This window comes from Schistocerca nitens, chromosome 11 (genome assembly GCF_023898315.1).
Source record: "Schistocerca nitens isolate TAMUIC-IGC-003100 chromosome 11, iqSchNite1.1, whole genome shotgun sequence".
Classification (NCBI taxonomy): domain Eukaryota; kingdom Metazoa; phylum Arthropoda; class Insecta; order Orthoptera; family Acrididae; genus Schistocerca; species Schistocerca nitens.
Window position 1 is genome coordinate 193,855,228 of NC_064624.1, and position 21,684 is coordinate 193,876,911.

Consider the following 21,684-nt stretch of genomic DNA (forward strand, 5'->3'; position numbering starts at 1 on the left):
CATTGTGACTAAAATCAACCCCAAAACAAGAAAATGTATAAGGACTTATGCTGCAGTGGTCAGATACTGAGATTAAAATAACAGGCCTGGAGGTGCTGCTGGTAGTAGGAGCATGAAATTAGCTGAATTAGCAGAAACGTGCTCACAATCACAGGAAACTTGCAACCAATAACAGAACATGGTTCTGGGTTTGCTGATGGATTTGCTCACCAAATTTAAATTAATGTTTGAATATGGCTTTCAAATAAAAGATTGACATTACACTGTATGATGGTAAACCATATGCTGGAAAAGTCACTGCAGCAGATATATAAGGCAAGTTTTTTAAATAAGTTGCATTTCTAGGACCAAGAAAGGAATAAAGAAATAGGTTTTGGCCAGAAAGCTAAAATGGAGTTTTGTACTGTAAAGACAGTGTATTAACAGAAAAGATAAATCTCACCCAATATCTGTAAACAGAAAGGGGATTGGTGCATTATAGCAGTGAACATCTACACTAAGTATCTGAAAATATTTGAGGGAATGTATTTACTATATAGTATTACTGAAAGTGTTGTTCAACTTGTAAGACAATATGTGCACTATTATTTGTAATGTGTGTTATTAAAAATATCCTGAAGAAATCTTATTTTTACATTTATGTCCACTTAACTTAAAAACTGCTAATAACAGGTGTACATAAATATCTTTGAATTTCAAACTAATCCTGCATTACTGACCTAGAACAATTTCTTTAAGTTTCTTATTAACCACTAACTTACTTTTGGGATTGCTAATAAGTTACCCACAGTATTCCACGTAGGTAAAATAAGTGTTGTCTAAGACTACCTAAATTTAGCCAGAATGGCAGTGTAACTTTATCAGTATAAATATTAAAATATTACAGCAATGGGTTAACTTGTCTATATTTTTACTATCAGAAGCATTCGGTAACTTTAACTACTGCATGCACCACAGTTGACTGCATTTCCGCTCACACATTCGTGATTTCAACATAAATTGTCAGAGTATGAAGAGAAATAAAAATAGCAGTTACAATATAAAATGTGCACAACATTTACATGAAATAAACTTCAAATTTCACCTTGTTTTGAAACAAGTATTCTTCAAAAAGGGTGGCCTACCTGTGAACCATCACCAGATTTTGTACGTGCTATTTCATTCTGGGCTAGGAAAGAGTATGGAGTACAAGCTAATTTCTTCCTGGAAGTATTTATACTTTTTCCCTCTCTACAATATTACATAAAATGTAGACACACCGTATGTATAAAAGCCTATTAAAACTCAGAGAAACAAATTAATGAAAGCAAATGAAGCACAAGGAAGAAACAAAGGTGATGGTAAAGCACAAATGTGAAATATGTACACAGGTTGAAGGATGAAGTTTTTATTTATCTATGTATCATTCTGAACCCTTGACAGGGACAGAGTCTGCTTGCAAAATGTAACAAATATTATATGAGATAATAATAACATTCCACACTCAGAAAGAAACATGGAACAAAAATTTTATAAAAATCACTGTAAGTCAGACAAAAATGAGATTATTTGAAGAGAAAATGTGACCTCAGATTTTGTGCATCAATATGTTAATGATAACCTAAAGAAGTTTCAATGTCAATTTTCCAAATTATTTAGTAAAAACTGATTCTGGAAGTCGCAGATTCTGCAATAATTTTCTCATGGCCAAGCTTCTACTGCCCTGTGTCACTACACCCTGGTATCTTTTATTTGCCTCATTTAGAAGCATATGTACTCTTGTTGCCAATAAAGTGAATTATTTTCTTCTGTATAAAGTGGCTGGCTGGGAAAACTACTTTCTCCTCCACTGATGCAAACACACAAGTGGCTATATCAGAGAGCAAAAATTCACCTGTGAGTAATTTCTTTTGTTGCTTCTAAAATAAACCTCTGCCATTTGCAATACACTGAAAACCTCACCTGGTGGCTGAATAAGTGAGGTATCTTTAAAGGACTTCAGATGTAAAAGCATGTTCACAGACGTACAGGGATTTTCTTTAGATGCGATTAGGCTCTCCTCGCAAAATTCGCAAAGCGCATGGCGCTTCATAGCTTGCCTAACACTGTGACAACATAAATAGTAGAGAGACTGGTGCTCATCATCACACACCACGTTACAAGTGGCTCGTCAACTTCCTCAGCACACTTATCCTCATCTTCACTTACAAATTACCCCACTAATTCTGCCAGGAATCTACTGTCTTAATTCTCATTATCAGTGGTAGAAATAAAGAATTAAGAAAGAGTAATAATCATCAGTGCTGTTTTCAGTTATGATGGTGCTGATACTGGATTTTTTCAGAAGACCATTGAAAACAGATTTTCTAAAGCATCTTGTGCAAATCTACTTGTCAGCAGAAATTTAAAATTCTTCTCATTCACGAATGTGTCCTGCAATTCCAAAATACCTACAGTTGACAAAACTACAAAGACTGAACTGGTTTCCAGGCACCCTTCAGACCAATTTTCAAGTTTTGAAATAAACACAGAGTGTCCTCCAGATGACAGAGAGCCTCACTGTATGTTTGTTCATCAGAACGACTCAGAGCCATAACTGGAGCTCTACATGTCATGAGGCGAAACCACTTATGAACGTGCTTTAGAAACCGTGCTGTGGTTAAATCATTTTTCTGCAGTTTCTCTGTCCTGGCACCATACTCAATGGCTGCTGCAGTCTGGCTGATAATTAGGGCAGTAGCCAAGCCAACTTTCATTTTATCATAAAGGTTTGGCATCAAACACCTCTCATACAGTTGTGGTGCCAGTTTAAGACTTAAATCATTGTCTATCTCAAGTGACTGCTTTACACGATTTATATGTACCTCATTACAAGGTAGATATCGTTCCTTGACAACATTTTGTGAAAGGAAGACTTATTGCCCGGTGACTAAGTGGTTCCTCATATTTTCAAAAAGTGTGGTGTATATCTGAGGAAAATTAGCTTCCTGTTATCATCACAAGGATACTGGCAAAAATTGACTAATTTTGAAAACCTGCCAACAACAATTCCAAATTCTCACCATACAGCTCGATTTTGCCCTCCCGTATCTGACGCGATGCAGTGAACATTGATACCGAGTGCCTCAGATTCACTAAATGCTTATAGTGATGTTTTTGACATGAGAACTGGAAAAAGATGGCCTGTGTAATGGTAACCTATTGTTTGTTTCCATTTTCAGGTAATACCACACAGCATAACAAGTAATGCTCCAATCATATTCCAATGATGGAATGATACGACCCTCATCCATGAGGAGAGGAGCACATTTTTCATCTGGCAGCATGAGGTCAAACTTAACTTTCAGGAAAACTCATTAGCTCCCTCAGCACACCAGGTCTAAATTTTACATTCTGTAGCAAACATCTCGGGGTTCTGCCTGAAGGAAACGGAAATTTATTTTCTACCATGTACTACCACAAGCTAGTCTAATTCTCAGCCCTTTCCACTGACCATTTGCTACCTTTAGATGTCCCCTTTGTTAATACTACACACCGATCTGCACCAAATAAACCATGCAGGGTGGCAAGAAAGTTGTCTTATTCTAAACACACTCTTGTCTCCCCCCTTTCTGAGAGAAGTTTAGTTTTCTCTTCAAAGCTAAAATTTCAGCCCGAAGCTGTTGTACTAGGTTCTTCAGAGTGGTGACTTCATCTCCTGTTGCGTCCAGATTCTCTGGAGGACTGATGTCACTGGTCACATTTGAAGGCTCTCCAACCTCTGGAACACAAATTTGCAATATTACAATCTTCAAAAATGAAAAAGTATTTAATACTATAATATGCTTTCAAGCAGCCAGAAATTGTTTCTCAGTAGGATATGGTAAGTGATTTAAAGATTCATAAGACGCCAAAATCTTAGTTTCAAGGGACAGAGGCAAATCTGTGACAATATGAGTGGTAAAATTCCAGGTGGGCTCTTTTTGTTGTTGTTGTTGTGGTCTTCAGTCCTGAGACTGGTTTGATGCAGCTCTCCATGCTACTCTATCCTGTGCAAGCTTCTTCATCTCCCAGTACCTACTGCAACCTAGATCCTTCTGAATCTGTTTAGTGTATTCATTCTTGGTCTCCCTCTACGATTTTTACTCTCTACGCTGCCCTCCAATACGAAATTGGTGATCCCTTAGATTAGATTAGATTAATACTAGTTCCATGGATCACGAACACGATATTTCGTAATGATGTGGAACGAGTCAAATTTTCTAATACATGACATAATTAAGTTAATTTAACAACATAATTAAGTTAATATAACAACTTTTTTGTTTGGTTTCTTTTTTTTTCTTAATTTATATCTAAAAATTCTTCTATGGGGTAGAAGGAGTTGTCATTCAGAAATTCTTTTAATTTCTTCTTAAATACTTGTTGGTTATCTGTCAGACTTTTGATACTATTTGATAAGTGACCAAAGACTTTAGTGGCAGTATAATTCACCCCTTTCTGAGCCAAAGTTAGATTTAATCTTGAATAGTGAAGATCATCCTTTCTCCAAGTATTGTAGTTATGCACACTGCTATTGCTTTTGAATTGGGTTTGTTTGTTAATAACAAATTTCATAAGAGAGTATATATACTGAGAAGCTACTGTGAATATCCCTAGATCCTTAAATAAATGTCTGCAGGACAATCTTGGGTGGACTCCAGCTATTATTCTGATAAAACGCTTTTGTGCAATAAATAATTTATTCCTCAGTGATGAATTACCCCAAAATATGATGCCATATGCAAGCAATGACTGAAAATAGGCATAGTAAGCTAATTTACTCAGATATTTATCACCAAAATTTGCAATGACCCTTATTGCATAAGTAGCTGAACTCAAACGTTTCAGCAGATCATCAATGTGTTTCTTCCAATTTAATCTCTCATCAATGGACAAAACTAAAAATTTTGAATATTCTACCTTAGCTATATGCTTCTGATTAAGGTCTATATTTATTAATGGTGTCATACCATTTACTGTACAGAACTGTATGTACTGTGTCTTATCAAAATTTAGTGAGTCTGTTTACAAGGAACCACTTAGTAATTTTCTGAAAGACATTATTGACAATTTCATCAGTTAATTCTTGTTTGTCAGGTGTGATTACTATATTAGTATCATCAGCAAAGATAACTAACTTTGCCTCTTCATGAATATAGAATGGCAAGTCATTAATATATATTAAGAACAACAAAGGACCCAAGACCGACCCTTGTGGAACCCCATTCTTGATAGTTCCCCAGTTTGAGGAATGTGCTGATCTTTGCATATTATGAGAACTGCTTATTTCAACTTTCTGCACTCTTCTGGTTAGGTACGAATTAAATCATTTGTGCACTGTTCCACTCATGCCACAATACTTGAACTTGTCTAGCAGAATTTCATGATTTACACAATCAAAAGCCTTTGAGAGATCACAAAAAATCCCAATGGGTGGTGTTCGGTTATTCAGTAATTCAAAATTTGATTGATGAAAGCATATATGGCATTTTCTGTTGAAAAACCTTTCTGGAAACCAAACTGACATTTTGTTAGTACTTCATTTTTACAGATATGTGAAGCTACTCTTGAATACCTTACTTTCTCAAAAATTTTGGATAAAGCTGTTAGAAGGGAGATTGGGCAGTAATTGTTGACATCAGATCTATCCCCTTTTTTATGCAAAGGTATAACAATAGCACATTTCAGTCTATCAGCGAAAATACCCTGTTCCAGACAGCTATTACACAGGTGGATGAGAATCTTACTTATCTGTTGAGACCAAGCTTTTAGTATTTTGCTGGAAATGCCATCAATTCCATGTGAGTTTTTGCTTTTAAGCAAGTTTATTATTTTCCTAATTTCAGAGGGAGAAGTGGGTGATATTTCAATTGTATCAAATTGCATAGGTATGGCCTCTTGCATTAACAGCCTAGCATCTTCTAATAAAGATGCCTCAGAACATGTCCTACCAACTTATCCCTTCTTCAAGTTGTGCCACAAACTTCTCTTCTCCCCAATCCTATTCAATACCTCCTCATTAGTTATGTGATCTACCCATCTAATCTTCAGCATTCTTCTGTAGCTCTTCTTGTCTAAACTATTTATTGTCCATGTTTCACTTCCATACATGGCTACACTCCATACAAATACTTTCAGAAACGACTTCCTGACACTTAGATCTATACTCGATGTTAACAAATTTCTCTTCTTCAGAAATGCTTTCCTTGCCATTCCCAGTCTACATTTTATATCCTCTCTACTTCGAACAACATGAGTTATTTTGCTCCCCAAACAGCAAAACTCCTTTACTACTTTAAGTGTCTCATTTGCTAATCTAATACACTCAACATCACCTGACTTAATTCAACTACATTCCATTATCCTCGGTTTGCTTTTGTTGATGTTCATCTTATATCCTCCTTTCAAGACACTATCCATTCCATTCAACTGCTCTTCCAAGTCCTTTGCTGTCTCTGACAGAATTACAATGTCATCGGCGAACCTCAAAGTTTTTATTTCTTCTCCATGTCATTACTTTTCCATTTCATAGTATTAAGAGCCCAAAATATTCCGGAGGTGGGCTCTTAATATTATGAAATGGAAAAGTAATGCCATATACTAAAGTGAAATTGTAGGCGACCAATTATATTTAATTCCCAATAAACACTACCACAGTGTTTACAAAAATCCTTAGCTCTTTGCTAAGGCACCAAAGAAATCTGACAGCACTGTAATTTAACTAACCTTCACTATACAACAGTTCGATAATAACAGAGCATGTGAGGCCTGAATACTTAAAATTACAAGAGCTGTGAGGCCAGTCATACTTCCTGATGTGGGTTGTAGCGTGGAATATAGTTAAGTGCAACTAAATATTATTTACATGAAAGATTAAATAATGACCAAACTGAACCACAACATTAGACATCTTAGCACCTGTTGTGCCACGCATTGCCAACAAATGTAAAGCTCTGTATACAGAGTTAAAAAAGGTACAGAAAAGCCACAGGCTAAAACGCATGAGAAAAGATGTATTTCATCAGATACCAATAGAAGTGGACTGTGTATGTAAGAGATGTGGTCGTGTTCACTAAATTAACTTGTGACAAAGTATTTTGTTCCCACCACCAACAGACTCTGGATGTGCCAGTTTGAAAAATATACAGCTGTTGTAAATGAAATGTTTGCGTCTGTTTCTGTACACTACTGAGAGTTTAAATGAGAGTATTAAATATAAATTCAAAAGAAGAAACTCTATTATATTATTTTGAGCTTTTCCTCATTACAGAGGCTTATCTCGAACATAATAATTTACTTGGAAATTACAATACAAACAATCAGTGTTCTTAAACTATATTCTCAAAATATTCCTCCAGGTGTTTCGATCTTGTGTGTCGTCTTCATCTGCACCCATTCTCCTCATTGTGTGCAGTACATTTTGGAGCCAGGTGGTCAAACGTCGTCTTCTTCTTCTTCTTCTCCCCTCCGGTTCCCACTCCAGTATCAATTTTGGTATTCTGGTTTTCTCCATACGTCGTACATGCCCATACCACTGTAATTTCTTCCTATCCATTACGTCATATATTCTTTCTTTTATTTCCATTCTCTTTATTACTTCGGTGTTCCTTATCTTTTCTTTCCTGGAGATTCTTGCCGATCTTCTCCAAAAGTCCATCACTGGACCTTGTAATTTTTTAAAGTGCTTCATGTTAATTGTCTCGGTCTCCGTTCCATACAGAACCACACTCTCCAATATGGATTTGTATATTAATTTTTTAGTTCTGCTCATTACATTCCTGCTCCATAAGACTGAGTTAAGCATCGCAATGACCCTCCGTCCGCTACTAATTCTTTTATTGATTTCTGACTCTGATTTTCCCTCCATTTCTAAAATGGATCCCAAATAACAGAAAGTGTTTATCTTTTTGATTTTCTTTCCTACAATGTATAGCTCATCTGAATCATTAGTCAAGTATTCTGTTTTTTGGTAATTAATCTTCAAACCCCAAGTTTTGTATGCTACTGTTAGTTGATTGCACATATAGTTAGCATCCTCCCCATCTTGTGCTACGACTACTTGATCATCAGCAAATAATAAATTATGTAGATAAACTCCATCTCTTATTTCTAAAGAAGAAACTCTAAGCTATGTATTTACAACAACTATTAAAAAGTAAATGCTTATTGTACTCAATTGACAAAGTATTTACTACGACAACTTCTACGATACAAGTACGCCCACTGTTTGCAAGCATAATGCTGTGAAGGGAAATTCTGTGTGTCCTACTGATCAAAATAACAAATGTGAACCGTTAGCAGTTACACAAGATATTCACAGTACTGCAATTCAGCAGCGTGTGACAGCATGACATATATAAAATCTATTGAAGTAGTGATTGTTATTTTCCAGTTACCAGTATCCTCAGTTCGTTTCTCTAGTGGGCCAACAGGTTTCTCTCAGAAGGAGCTTTACATCCCACTGGTGGCTTATGATGACAAAAAATGGTTGTCACAGCATTTGGTTTAAGTTTTACCACTCCACAAGCTCTGTTGGTTTCAAACTGGTCTGGAGTGAAGTGATTCTGGTAAACAGAAACAGTACTATCAGCCAATTTAATTACCAACTTCATTATTTAAGCGATATAAAAATTTCAAAACTGTACATTATAACTATATTTTATAATATAAAATATATGAATCTGCAATATCAATAGAACTGAGCACACATTACTAAAACTACATTAAGTGCAAGGTGGTCAGAGGCCTATGAATTAGGTACAGTAGCTGCGACAGAAGAGGGGGGGGAGGGGGGGAGGGAGGGATAGGGGGGATGATGATGATGATGATGATGATGATTGGTTTGTTGGGCACTTAACTGCGTGGTTATCAGTACCCATACAAATTCCCAACGCAAGACCACGAGCTGTGGATAGGGGGAGGGAACAAGGTGAGGTTACAGTTGGAAGGAAGGGTAGATGTAAGGGCGAAGTTCAACATCCGAAAGGTGGCGGTGCTGGAAATTGCCTTGATGAAGGAGATGGAGGGTGTGGAGGTGCAGAGAGAGAGGGTTTTTTCTTTTTTTGTGGTTTTAGGGCGCACAACTACAGTGGTCATTAGCGCCCAAACTAAATTATGAATGCACTGCGAGGCACAAGGTTAAAACAGCAACTATAAAGGACAATACTATAAAAGGCACATTAACAGGCAAGGGATGAAAAGAAAACAGCATGATCAAATGTCCTCAGACAGGTTTGTCAAGTAGATAAAACGAAGAACATGAGCACCTGCCCCTGGGTCATCCGCTAAAATTTCACCCAGAGTACATGGCAGGCCAACATCAATGCACAATGTATTAAAATTCGGACAGGACGTTAAAATGTGGCGCACCGTCAGCAATTGCCCACACGGGCAGAACAGCACTGACACAGCCGTCAGCAGATGGCGGTGGCTGAACCGGCAGTGTCCAATCCGTAACCGGACCAAAATGACCTCCTCCCACCGAGAAGGGCGTGAAGAGGTCGTCCGAGCCGTGGGGAGAGGTTTCGAGGCCCGAAGCTTGTTTCCAGTAAGTGGAGCCTAATCGGCACGCCACAGTGATAAAATGTGTTGACAAATGAACTTGCTACAATCGGAGGAAGGCTCACAACGAGAAGCTGTCCGAGGCTGGAGGACCACAGCCTCGGCCGCAGCATCTGCAGCTTCATTCCCAGGGATACCGGCACGGCCAGGAACCCACATAAAGGTAACCGGAGAACCGTCGTCTGCCAGCTGCCGATGAGAGCGTCGGATCCGGTGCACAAAAGGGTGAACCGGATATGGATCACTGAGGCTCTGGATGGCGCTCATGGAATAGGAGCAGATGACATAAGCAGAATGTCAGTGGCGGTGGATGTAAAGAATGGCCTGGTAGAGGGCAAATAGCTCAGCTGTGAAGGCCGAACAATGGCCACGGAGCCGGTATTTGAAACTGTGTGTTCCGACAATAAAAGAACACTTGACACCGTCATTGGTCTTAGAGCCATCTGTATAAATGAAGATCGTATTAATGAACTTCGGATGAAGTTCGACAAACTGCGAGCGGTATTCCGAAACTGGGGTAACCTCCTTTGGGAGCGAGCCGAGGTCAAGGTGAACGCGAACCTGAGCCTGGAGCCAAGGTGGCGTTTGGCTCTCGCCCACTCTAAAGGTTGCAGGGAGTGGAAAATCAAGTTGCTGAAGGAGGCAACGAAAGCGAACTCCAGGGGGTAGCAGGGTAGATACATACAACCCGTATTGACGGTCGAGAGAGTCGTCAAAAAAGGAACGATAAGACGGGTGGTCGGGCATTGACAGTAGCCGACAGGCCTACCGACAAAGCAGTATAACGTGCCGGTAGCATGAAGACTCTCGACGGGACTAGTATAGAACGCTCCGATTGCAAGACGTAACCCCCGATGTTGTATAGAGTTGAGGCGGCATAAGATGGACGGACGTGCAGAGGACTACACAAAGCTCCCATAATCCAGTTTGAGTGGACGATCGACCAATATAGGTGAAGTAGGACGGTTCGATCCGCTCCCAACGACCTACCACTGAGAACACGGAGGACATTTAGGGAACGGGTACACCGGGCAGCCAAATATGACACATGTGGAGACCAGCTAAGTTTCCTGTCAAATGTAAGACCTAAAAATTTTGTTGTCTCCACGAATGGAAGAGCAACGGGACCGAGTCGTAAGGACGGTGGGAGAAACTCTTTGTAGCGCCAGAAGTTAATACAGACCGTCTTCTCGGCAGAAAAACGGAAGCCATTGGCGACACTCCAGGAGTAAAGACGGTCAAGAGAACGCTGAAAACAGCGCTCCAGGAAACATGTACGCTGCGCACTGCAGTAGATGGTAAAATCATCCACGAAAAGGGATCCTGATACATCAGCTGGGAGGCAATCCATTATTGGATCGATCGCTATGGCGAAGAGAGCGACGCTCAAAACAGAGCCCTGTGGCACCCCATTCTCCTGGCCAAAGGTGTCTGACAGGACAGAACCCACACGTACCCTGAACTGTCGATCCATTAAAAAGGCACAAATAAAAAGAGGGAGGCGACTGCGAAATGGCACAGGTTGCAGGTGTTGCTTTGTTTTTGCTGGAGTAGGTGGGGATGCTGGGAAGCTGCTTCTGGAGCCACATGTAGTGATGGTGATGTGGAAATGGAGCAACAGTGAGGGTGAAGGCACAGCTGACTGGTGCAAGTGTCACAGCTGGCACGGTTGGCAGTGTTGGCGGCACTGGCAATGGAGCTGTAGTCCATGCTGGACAGATGTCATATGCAAATGAGCAGACGGTTACATGTGGGAAGGCAGAGAGACAGAGATAAAGCGAACATGCGCATGCGCATTTGCATTTGTGGGAAGATGGATGGAGTCATCTGAGTAGTACGATAGGAGAGAAGATCAGTTCAAGGCCGAAACATGTTTTGGAATAAATAACAATAATAAATTTCACTTTTATCTCAATTGAGTTCCATGGCAGTATTGCAATGGCCTTGTTCACAGCACTACCGTATGTTACAACGGTACTTCTCACTGTCTTTCCTTCTTTTGAGTTCAACTCGAAGTCTGTACCATCGTATGTTATGGGACCACTGTTTTTCACAATATATATAAATGACCTAGAAGATAATGTCGGAAGTTCCGTGCGGCTTTTCGCGGATGATGCTGTAGTATACAGAGAAGCTGTAGCATTAGAAAATTGCAGCGAAATGCAGGAAGATCTGCAGCAGATAGGCACTTGGTGCAGGGAGTGGCAACTGACCCTTAACATAGACAAATGTAATGTACTGCGAACACATAGAAAGAAGGATCCTTTATTGTATGATTATATGGTAGCGGAACAAACACTGGTAGCAGTTACTTCTGTAAAATATCTGGGAGTATACGTGCAGAACGATTTGAAGTGGAATGATCATATAAAATTAATTGTTTGTAAGGCGGGTGCCAGTTTGAGATTCACTGGGAGAATCCTTAAAAAATGTAGTCCATCAACAAAGGAGGTGGCTCACAAAACACTCGTTCGACCTATACTTGAGTATTGCTCATCAGTGTGGGATCCGTACCAGGTCGGGTTGACAGAGGAGATAGAGAAGATCCAAAGAAGAGCGGCGTGTTTCGTCACGGGGTTATTTGGTAAGCGTGACAGTGTTAACGGAGATGTTCAGCAAACTCGAGTGGCAGACTCTGCAAGAGAGGCGCTCTGCATCGTGGTGTAGCTCGCTGCCCAGGTTTCAAGAGGGTGTGTTTCTGGATGAGATATCTCATATATTGCTTACCCCTACTTATACCTCCAGAGGAGATCACGAATGTAAAATCAGAGAGATTCGAGTGCGCACAGATTCTTTCCGGCAGTCATTCTTCCCGCGAACCGTACACGACTGGAACAGAAAAGGGAGGTAATGACAGTGGCACGTAAAGTGCCCTCCGCCACACACCGTTGCGTGGCTTGCGGAGTATAAATGTAGATGTAGATTACTCATAACTCTGGTTTCTGTCACTGGAAATCATTCATAGTGAAATCAAACTAGCCTATACTATTTGACATGAAACAAGAAAAGAGTTTATAGATATTGTAGCATCGTTTGTATGAAGCATTACACATTCACCCACCATGTTCACCCCATGTACCATGGACCTTGTCATTGGTGGGGAGGCTTACATGCCTCAGCGATACAGATGGCCGTACCGTAGGTGCAACCACAACGGAGGGGTATCTGTTGAGAGGCCAGACAAACGTGTGGTTCCTGAAGAGGGGAACAGCCTTTTCAGTAGTTGCAGGGACAACAGTCTGGATGATTGACTGATCTGGCCTTGTAACATTAACCAAAATGGTCTTGCTGTGCTGGTACTGCGAACGGCTGAAAGCAAGGGGAAACTACGGCCGTAATTTTTCCCGAGGGCATGCAGCTTTACTGTATGGCATGGAGAGCTGCATCAAACCAGTCTCAGGACTGAAGACCACAACAACAACAACAACATGATGTTCTAGTAAGAGTGAGAGGAAAACTATGATCTGTGATGTAAAACGCAAAACTTTGAAAGGAGAGTTTAGAAGTGCAAACTTTTTCTTGCACTGGTGTCAAATGTTGCATGCCCCGTGCTCATGAAGATGATACACTAACTTTGTATCTTATTTATTAATTGAGTAGAACCTGCCAGTCAAGAGGACAATAGCAACATAGATTTTGTTATTTTTAATTTTTTCTTTTTTATATAAAGCTAAGACAACTCTAGGTTTTGAACTGTAACCTCCAAATTTCCTGCAAACAGTTGGCATTCTTAATGATATGTTTGTGATTCAGATATATTAGCATATGATATCTGTGGTTATAGGTACAATGATAAATTTATGGTTAATATAAACAGCAATTTCGAAAGATTTCATGTATCATCATCTATTTCATTGTATACGTGATTGATGAGTTGTCACGTGTGATGTGAAGTGTGGAGACACAGAAAGACCAAGTTTACAATTTGTAGCTACAAATATTTATAACAATATAAACATTTCAGTGAATCATTTATAAGTTACAGTCATATTAAACAAAATTTCTTCCCACACAGTTAAAGAAACAAATTTTTGCCTCTGCTGATATATTTGTACAGATAAGTAAGGTCTTTCCTTTATACTAGCTGTAAGCATCCGATGGTTGAGCAGATGCAGTTTTGAGCAGCATGAGAACAATCTAACTTAAATAATAGTGAAATGAGCATTGTGTGTGTGTGTTGCTAATTAACATGTCATTCAGTTCTGTAGGCACTTCATATAAATGTCATTTCTTCTGAATTCTTTCAAGTTAAGTGAGCATAAAAGATATGTCCTATCTCTTATATGGAGAGCTTTTGTGTGTATTTTTTCTGGACTACTGGACTTAAAGACTACAGCCTAATTATATAGGAGAGTAAAAATGGGTTAGGGGGCAGACTGGCGGGGTGGACGTAATTATGGCTGTAATGCGAATGTATTGCAAGTGGACAGGACAGGTAGCCAAGCGAATTAATGGTTGGTTGAACAAGGAAGGTTTCCTCGCATTCAAAGACACACGGTGAAAATATGGACATGAGGACTTCCTGTGGGATTTCAATTGACAAACAAATACCTCTTCATAGGTTGTCCAATCTACACATCTAATTCAGCACCCTCCTGTAGCACCACATTTACACAACTACTGTTTTCATCCTATGTATGCTATTTGTTGTCCATGGTTCACTTCCACATCCGGTTACACTCCAGACAAATATTTTCAAAAAAAGACTTTCCAGTAGTCAGAATTATAATTACGTGATGTAAATATACCTCATTCTTTTTCAGAGAAGCTTTTTTATATACTGCCGCACTCCATTTTAATCCTCTCTAGTTTGGCCGGTGTCAGGTATGTTGCTGCCAAAACAGCAACATTTGTCCAATACTAGTAGTGTGTCATTTCTCCCTCTTAATTCCTTGTGCATTACCTGCTGTAATTCGACTACATCCCTTTACCTTGTTTTACATTTTCCAGTGGTTTCTGTTTACTTGCATCCTGACTCATGCAGGGCATGCCAAGTGATTTGGCTAAGCCCTTAACTTCAGTACTTCTGAAGCCACTATACGGAAGTGTATTAATTCACATGAAACAATGTGTTTACAGTTACCAGTCACTGTTTAATTTATTTCCTCAATGTGCTTCAAAGATTTAAACCTCAATATCAGGTGGATTATTTATATTAATATGATGTGTGTATTGTGTTATGATTTTTTGCCTGTAGGGAAACAAATCACTATTTGGAACATGACTCTGTGGGGATCTTTGACTAAAACCTAAACGTAAATCTAAATGTACACACAAAACAATTGTTTTAGAATACCCCTGTTTACCACAGGCTAGTATTCTGTGTCACTATACATCACAATAAACTGACACACTTCGTTGACAAAGATGATGTTTAGAAACTGATAGACACAAAGACTGTACAGCAAAAACACTATTTCAAAATACTAAGGGCATACAGTAAAAACGCCCAGAATTTCTGAGTATGCGTTAAAGTATTGTGCATATCTGTGGTTGAGTACATTAATAGATATTTTAGATTTAGTATTTAAAATGGTACATGAATCTTTTCTTTTAAATTTACATAACTTAAACTTTGTACTCATTTGTGTGTTCAGGTGGCCTGTTAGAAACATGAAATGTGATAATTATATTGCTAAAAATGGTATAATTATACATAAATAACAATTTGGTTTGGAAGTCAGAGACAGAGGACAAAAGGAATGGCAGAAGAAGAGAGAAATACTGGTTATTCTAGAGTTATGGGTTTGCTAGGATTCCATCTGTTGCATGCTATAACCAACTAGGATGACAAGGGATCCAAACTGTTTTGTCATTTTAAGTAGATCTAGTGAGTACTGGAAGTATGCTAGTCAAATGCTCATATAGAAAATATTAATGAAACATGAAAATTACGAAATTCATGGTAAATATGAAGTGGAAGATAAAGGCAGTGTATATGTGTGTGTGTGTGTGTGTGTGTGTGTGTGTGTGTGTGTGTGTGTGAAAGAGAGAGAGAGAGAGAGAGAGAGAGAGAGAGAGAGAGAGAGAGAGAGAGAGAACAAGCTTGTGCAAGTGCATCGCAAATCTAATGGTGTAGGGTGCTGTTAAAACCAGAGATGACAGACACTATTGTATATGTTGGCAATTAGGATGGACTCAGTCTGTTTTCTTTGATACACTACTGGCCATTAAAATTGCTACACCAAGAAGAAATGCAGATGATAAACAGGTATTCATTGGACAAATATATTATACTAGAACTGACATGTGATTACATTTTCACGCAATTTGGGAGCATAGATCTTGAGAAATCCGTACCCAGAACAACCACCTCTGGCCGTAATAACGGTCTCGATACGCCTAGGCATTGAGTCAAATAGAACTCAGATGGCGTGTACAGGTACAGCTGCCCATGCAGTTTCAACACGATACCACAGTTCATCAAGAGTAGTGACTGGCGTATTGTGACGAACCAGTTGCTTGGCCACCATTGACCAGACGTTTTCAGTTGGTGAGAGATCTGGTGAATGTGCTGGCCAGGGCAGCAGTCGAACATTTTCTGTATCCAGGACCTGCAACATGCGGTCGTGCATTATCCTGCTGAAATTTAGGGTTTCGCAGGGATCGAATGAAGGGTAGAGCCACGGGTCGTAACACATCTGAAATGTAACATCCACTGTTCAAAGTGCCCTCAATGTGAACAAGAGGTGACCGAGACGTGTAACCAATGGCACTCCATACCATCACGCTGGGTGATACGCCAGTATGGTGATGACAAATACATGCTTCCAATGTGCGTTCACCGCGATGTCACCAAACACGGATGTGACCATCGTGATGCTGTAAACAGAACCTGGATTCATCCGAAATAATGACTTTTGCCGTTCGTGCACCCAGGTTCATCATCAAGTACACCATTGCAGGCACTCCTGTCTGTGATGCAGCGTCAAGTGTAACCGCAGCCATGGTCCCCAAGCTGATAGTCCATGCTGCTGCAAATGTTGTCGAAGTGTTCGTGCAGATGGTTGTTGTCTTGCAAACGTCCTCATCTGTTGACTCGGGGATCGAGACATGGCTGCACGATTTGTTACAGCCGTGTGGATAAGATGCCTGTCGTCTCGGCTGCTAGTGATACGAGGCCATTGGGATCCAGCACGGCATTCCGTATTACCCTCCTGAACCCACCGATTCCATATTCTGCTAACAGTCATTGGATCTCGACCAACGCGAGCAGCAATGTCGCGATACGATAAACCGCAATCGCGATAGGCTACAATTCGACCTTTTTCAAAGTCGGGAACGTGATGGTATGCATTTCTCCTCCTTACATGAGGCATCACAACAATGTTTCACCAGGCAACGCCGGTCAACTGCTGTTTTGTATGAGAAATCGGTTGGAAATGTTCCTCATGTCAGCACGTTGTAGGTGCCGCCACTGGCGCCAATCTTGTGTGAATGCTCTGAATAGCTAATCAATTGCATATCACAGCATCTTCTTCCTGTTGGTAAAATTTCACGTCTAACACGTTATCTTCGTGGTGTAGCAATTTTAATGGCCAGTAGTGTATTTGTATATCTGCAGTGTTTCAAGGATGCCTAATTATCTGCCCAATCATGTTGCGCATGACGAAAGATATGTTTATGCCTTTACATATCGAGATATAAATAATCAAATATGAAATACTAACCACAAATGGTACTGTGTGGAAGATCTCATTTTATGTTTGTTTTCTGTGCTGTGATTCTTCTGCAATTATTTGCGTTTTTCAGGGAGTATACTGTGGAGGTGGTGTTTTATCATTTCAATTTATTGTTTACATTTATCTTCAGAGTGTTGTAGTTGAGTTGCTGTTCCTATTGACAACACACCTGAATGCTAGCATTTTGTGGCTGTGGGATGACAGGAGGAATTGTGGGTGGCAGAGCATTGTTGAAGATTTCCAATAAATTTCAATTTGATGTCTATTATTCATTATTATAATGGTCCTGTCTAATAAGTTTACAGTGTCTCTTACTTGGTTCTCAACTGCGATCTTCATACCCTATTCGGAGGTGCTGGAGGATTAGTTAACTCATTGCTAGTTTATTGTGATGCATATGACCCAGAAAGGAGCCTGTGGCCACTGGAGGTATTACATTTTAGTTATTTCATTTACATATTTAGATTTATGTTCAGGTTTTAGTCAGTGACCTTCACACAGCCATGTTCTAAAATAGGGATCTGTTTCTTTACACACAGTGCCTCAGGTTGCCCTAAAATCCTAACACAATACACACCTTGCATTAACACAAATAAGTCCACCTATTGACTGAAATATTTGTCTGGACTGTAGCCTTATATGGAAGTGAAACTTGGACAATAAACAGTATAGACAAGAGGAGATTAGAAGCCGTTTCAATGTAGTGCTGCAGAAGAATGCTAAAGATGTGGTGGGTAGTCTGAATCACCAATGAAGAGGTATTTGTTTTTGAACAACTCCATCGCTTTATTTTACCAATTTCATGTTTGAGACTAGTTTTGACCACTGCGACCAGCAATGATGCCTCATTCCAGATCGACATGAGGCAGATCCCAAAATGAATCGCAAAGACTGGAATATAAACACACAAAATAAAAACAATATAGTATGGCCACGGCACTTCTATACTATCACAAACAGTTTATCACTTGCCAACCCACAAATAAAATTCTCCAATGAAAATAATGGAGAAGATCATGATCGATAAAGAGGTATATTATCTAAGAGGACACAAATTTATGGCACCACCTGCCTAAATGTACAGTCACTTTAACAGGAAACATCAAGAAGTAAAAAGTAACAGTTAATTGGGTACTTGAGGAATGTGTTGGCAGTAGAGATTTTAGATAGAGTCGAACCCTTGAATACTGTAGGTAGTTTCAAATAGATGTAGGTTGCAGTAGTTATTCAGAGATGAAGAGGACTGCACATGACAGGCTAGATTGGAGATATGTACGAAATCCGTCTTAGGAGTGATGACCACAACAATATCCAAGCAGCAGTAATTTAGGTACGAAAAGCCATCAGACTGACCAAAGGCAAGAATACCCACATGCTGGCTGACCCTCTTTGAATTCCAAGCAGGTGCTTGTTCCTCTCCTGTTTATCTCTTACTTTCCGTTTCTCATCGTAAGTGAAGAATCCAACTACAACCTTTGGGTCCACCAAATTTGTATGTGTCTATTCTGCCTGAAAATTTCAATAACTGTTACATTCCTTCAAATAACGAAACTTATACAGAAGTCACAAATGCACAAAGCCACAGAGAAAGGAACACAAAGTCTAAAGGAGTTTTGGACTTGTTTCACTTAAATAGTTCTGTCAACTTAGAGCAGAGTATGGAAGCCAGTCTGGAGAAAATACTAGAAGTAACAGCACACATGTTTAAGTATTGCAGCACCACAACCAGCCGTGATTTAAGTGAGTAGAGAGAATAAGGTGGGAGGAGGAGTTGCCATATGTGTCGAAAGTTATCACTGTGTAGAAAGCTTAGATACTAAAAAGTTTTGTCAAGAGCAAAGTATACAAGCATGTGCCTGTCAACTTAAACTGAAGGAGGGCTCTTGTAACAGTATATAGGTCCCCTTCAGGAAACTTTCATTTATTCCTGGAAAACTTGGATGCCTTGTTGTGCTATCTGTCAGATAGGGGAAAGCAAATTATTATTTGTGTGGACTTCACTGTTGATTCACTACTCGGATAGTAGAGGACAGCAGCACATTGATAGATAACACTTTTATAGACCAAGATAGGTTTAATAACATAAATTATTGTCCTGTTGAGAATGGCCTTTCTGATCATGGTGCTCAGCTAGTTACAGCATATGACATAGCTCCATTCAGTAATTCAAAACTACCCTCCAAAGTTGTGCATTCAATTAATGACTCAACAATTAGAAATTTCAGAGAAAATCTTCAACAGTTAGACTGGGATGTGGTGTACAAGGAACCCAATGCTAATTTAAAATATAACTTATTTCATGATACACTTGTAAGAGAATTTGAAAACTGTTTACCCAAGAAAGTAGTTAAATCTAATTATAAGAAACCATGCAAAAAACCTTGGCTTATTAAAGGAATACAAATATCTTGTAACCACAAAAGGGAACTGTATCTAACAACAAGAAAGAGTAATGACCCAGAAACAGCCAAATATTATAAAAACTAGTGTGCTACATTAAGAAAGGTTATTACAAAGTCCAGAAGCATGTGCATCATGTCTGAGATTAATACCTCTGATAACAAAATCAAAACAATTTGAAATATTATTACAAGGGAGACAGGGCAACCAAGAGTACAGGATGACGGCATTACCATCGAAGTGAATGGAAAATTGATAAACAACAAGCTGGAAGTCAAAAACATTTTGAATAATCATTTTTTTAAATGTTGTAGAGAAAATAGGATCTAAATGTTCATTAGAAGAAGCAAGGCATTTAATGGAAGAGGCCTTACCCACACCATTTGACACAACTGAAATTCCACCCACCTCTCCTTCTGAAATTAGGAAGATAATAAACTCTCTCAAGAATAAAAGCTCTCATGGAATTGATGGCATTTCCAGCAGGATAATAAAAGCTTGTTCCCAAGAAATAAGTGGGATTCTTGGCCACATATGTAATAGCTCTCTGAAGCAGGGTATTTTCCCAGATAGACTGAAGTATGCCACTGTTAAACCACTGCATAAAAAAAGGGGATACGTCTGATGTCAACAACTACTGCCCAATCTCTCTTCTGACTGCCTTATCCAAAATTCTTGAAAAAGTAATGTATTGTAGAGTAGCTTCACACCTTTGTAAAAATAAAGTTTTAACAAAATGTCAGTTTGGTTTCCAGAAGGGATTTTCAACGGAAAATGCTATACATACTTTCACTAATGAAATATTAAATGCTCTGAGTAACCGGAAGTCACCTGTTGGGATTTTTTGTGATGTATCAAAGGCTTTTGACTATGTAAATCATGGAATACTTCTAGATAAGCTCAAGTACTGTGGTGTGAATGGGACAGTGTTCAAATGGTTTAATCATACCTAACTGGAAGAGTGCAGAAAGTTGAAATAAAAAGTTCACATAATATGCAAAAAACTGGTGATTTGTCAAACTGGGGAAAATCAAGAATGCGGTGTCGCATGGTTCGGTCTTGGGTCCTCTGCTGTTCTTAATATATATTAATGACTCGCCATTCTACATTTACAAAGATGTAAAGCTGGTCCTTTCTGCCTATAATACAAGTATAGCTATCACACCCGACAGACAAGAATTAACTGGTGAAATTGTAAACGATGTTTGTCAGAAAATCATTAAGTGGTTCTCTGCAAATGGGCTCTCATTAATTTTGATAAAACACAGTATATACAGTTTCACACAGTAAATGCAATGACACCATTAATAAATATAGACTTTGAACAGAAATCGGTAGCTAAGGTAGAATATTCAAAATTTCTAGGTGTATGCATTAATGAGGGGCTGAACTGGTAAAAACACACTGAGGATCTGCTGAAACGTTTTGAGTTCAGCTACTTATGCTATTAGGATCATTGCAAATTTTGGCAATATACATCTGAGTAAATTAGCTTACCATGCCTATTTTCATTCTCTGCTTTTGTACGGCATCATATTCTGGGGTAACTCGTCATTCAGTAAAAGAGTGTTCGTTGCACAAAAGCGTGTAATCAGAATAATAGCTGGAGCTCATCCAAGATCATCCTGCAGATATTTATTTAAAGAGCTAGAAATCTTCACTGTAGCCTCACAATATATATATTCACTTATGAAATTTGTTATTAACAATCCGAACGAATTCAAAACTAATAGCAGTGTACATGGCTACAACACTAGGAGAAAGGATGATCTTCACTACTCAAGGTTAAATCTAACTTTGGCTCAGAAGGGGGTAACTTGTTGTTGCTGTTGTTGTTGTTGTTGTTGTTGTGGTCTTCAGTCGTGAGACTGGTTTGATGCAGCTCTCCATGCTACTCTACCCTGTGCGAGCTTCTTCATCTCCCAGTACCTACTGCAACCTACATCCTTCTGAATCTGCTTAGTGTATTCATCTCTTGGTCTCCCTCTACGATTTTTACCCTCCACGCTGCCCTCCAATGCTAATTTTGTGATCCCTTGAT

General features: G+C 39.2%; 1 long non-coding RNA gene across 1 annotated transcript in view; it reads right to left on the minus strand.

Moving 5' to 3' along the window:
- The window catches only part of LOC126213598 (uncharacterized), an 89,619-nt gene that overhangs the window by 57,100 nt on the left and 10,835 nt on the right, over nucleotides 1–21,684 (minus strand). The window lies entirely within an intron of this gene.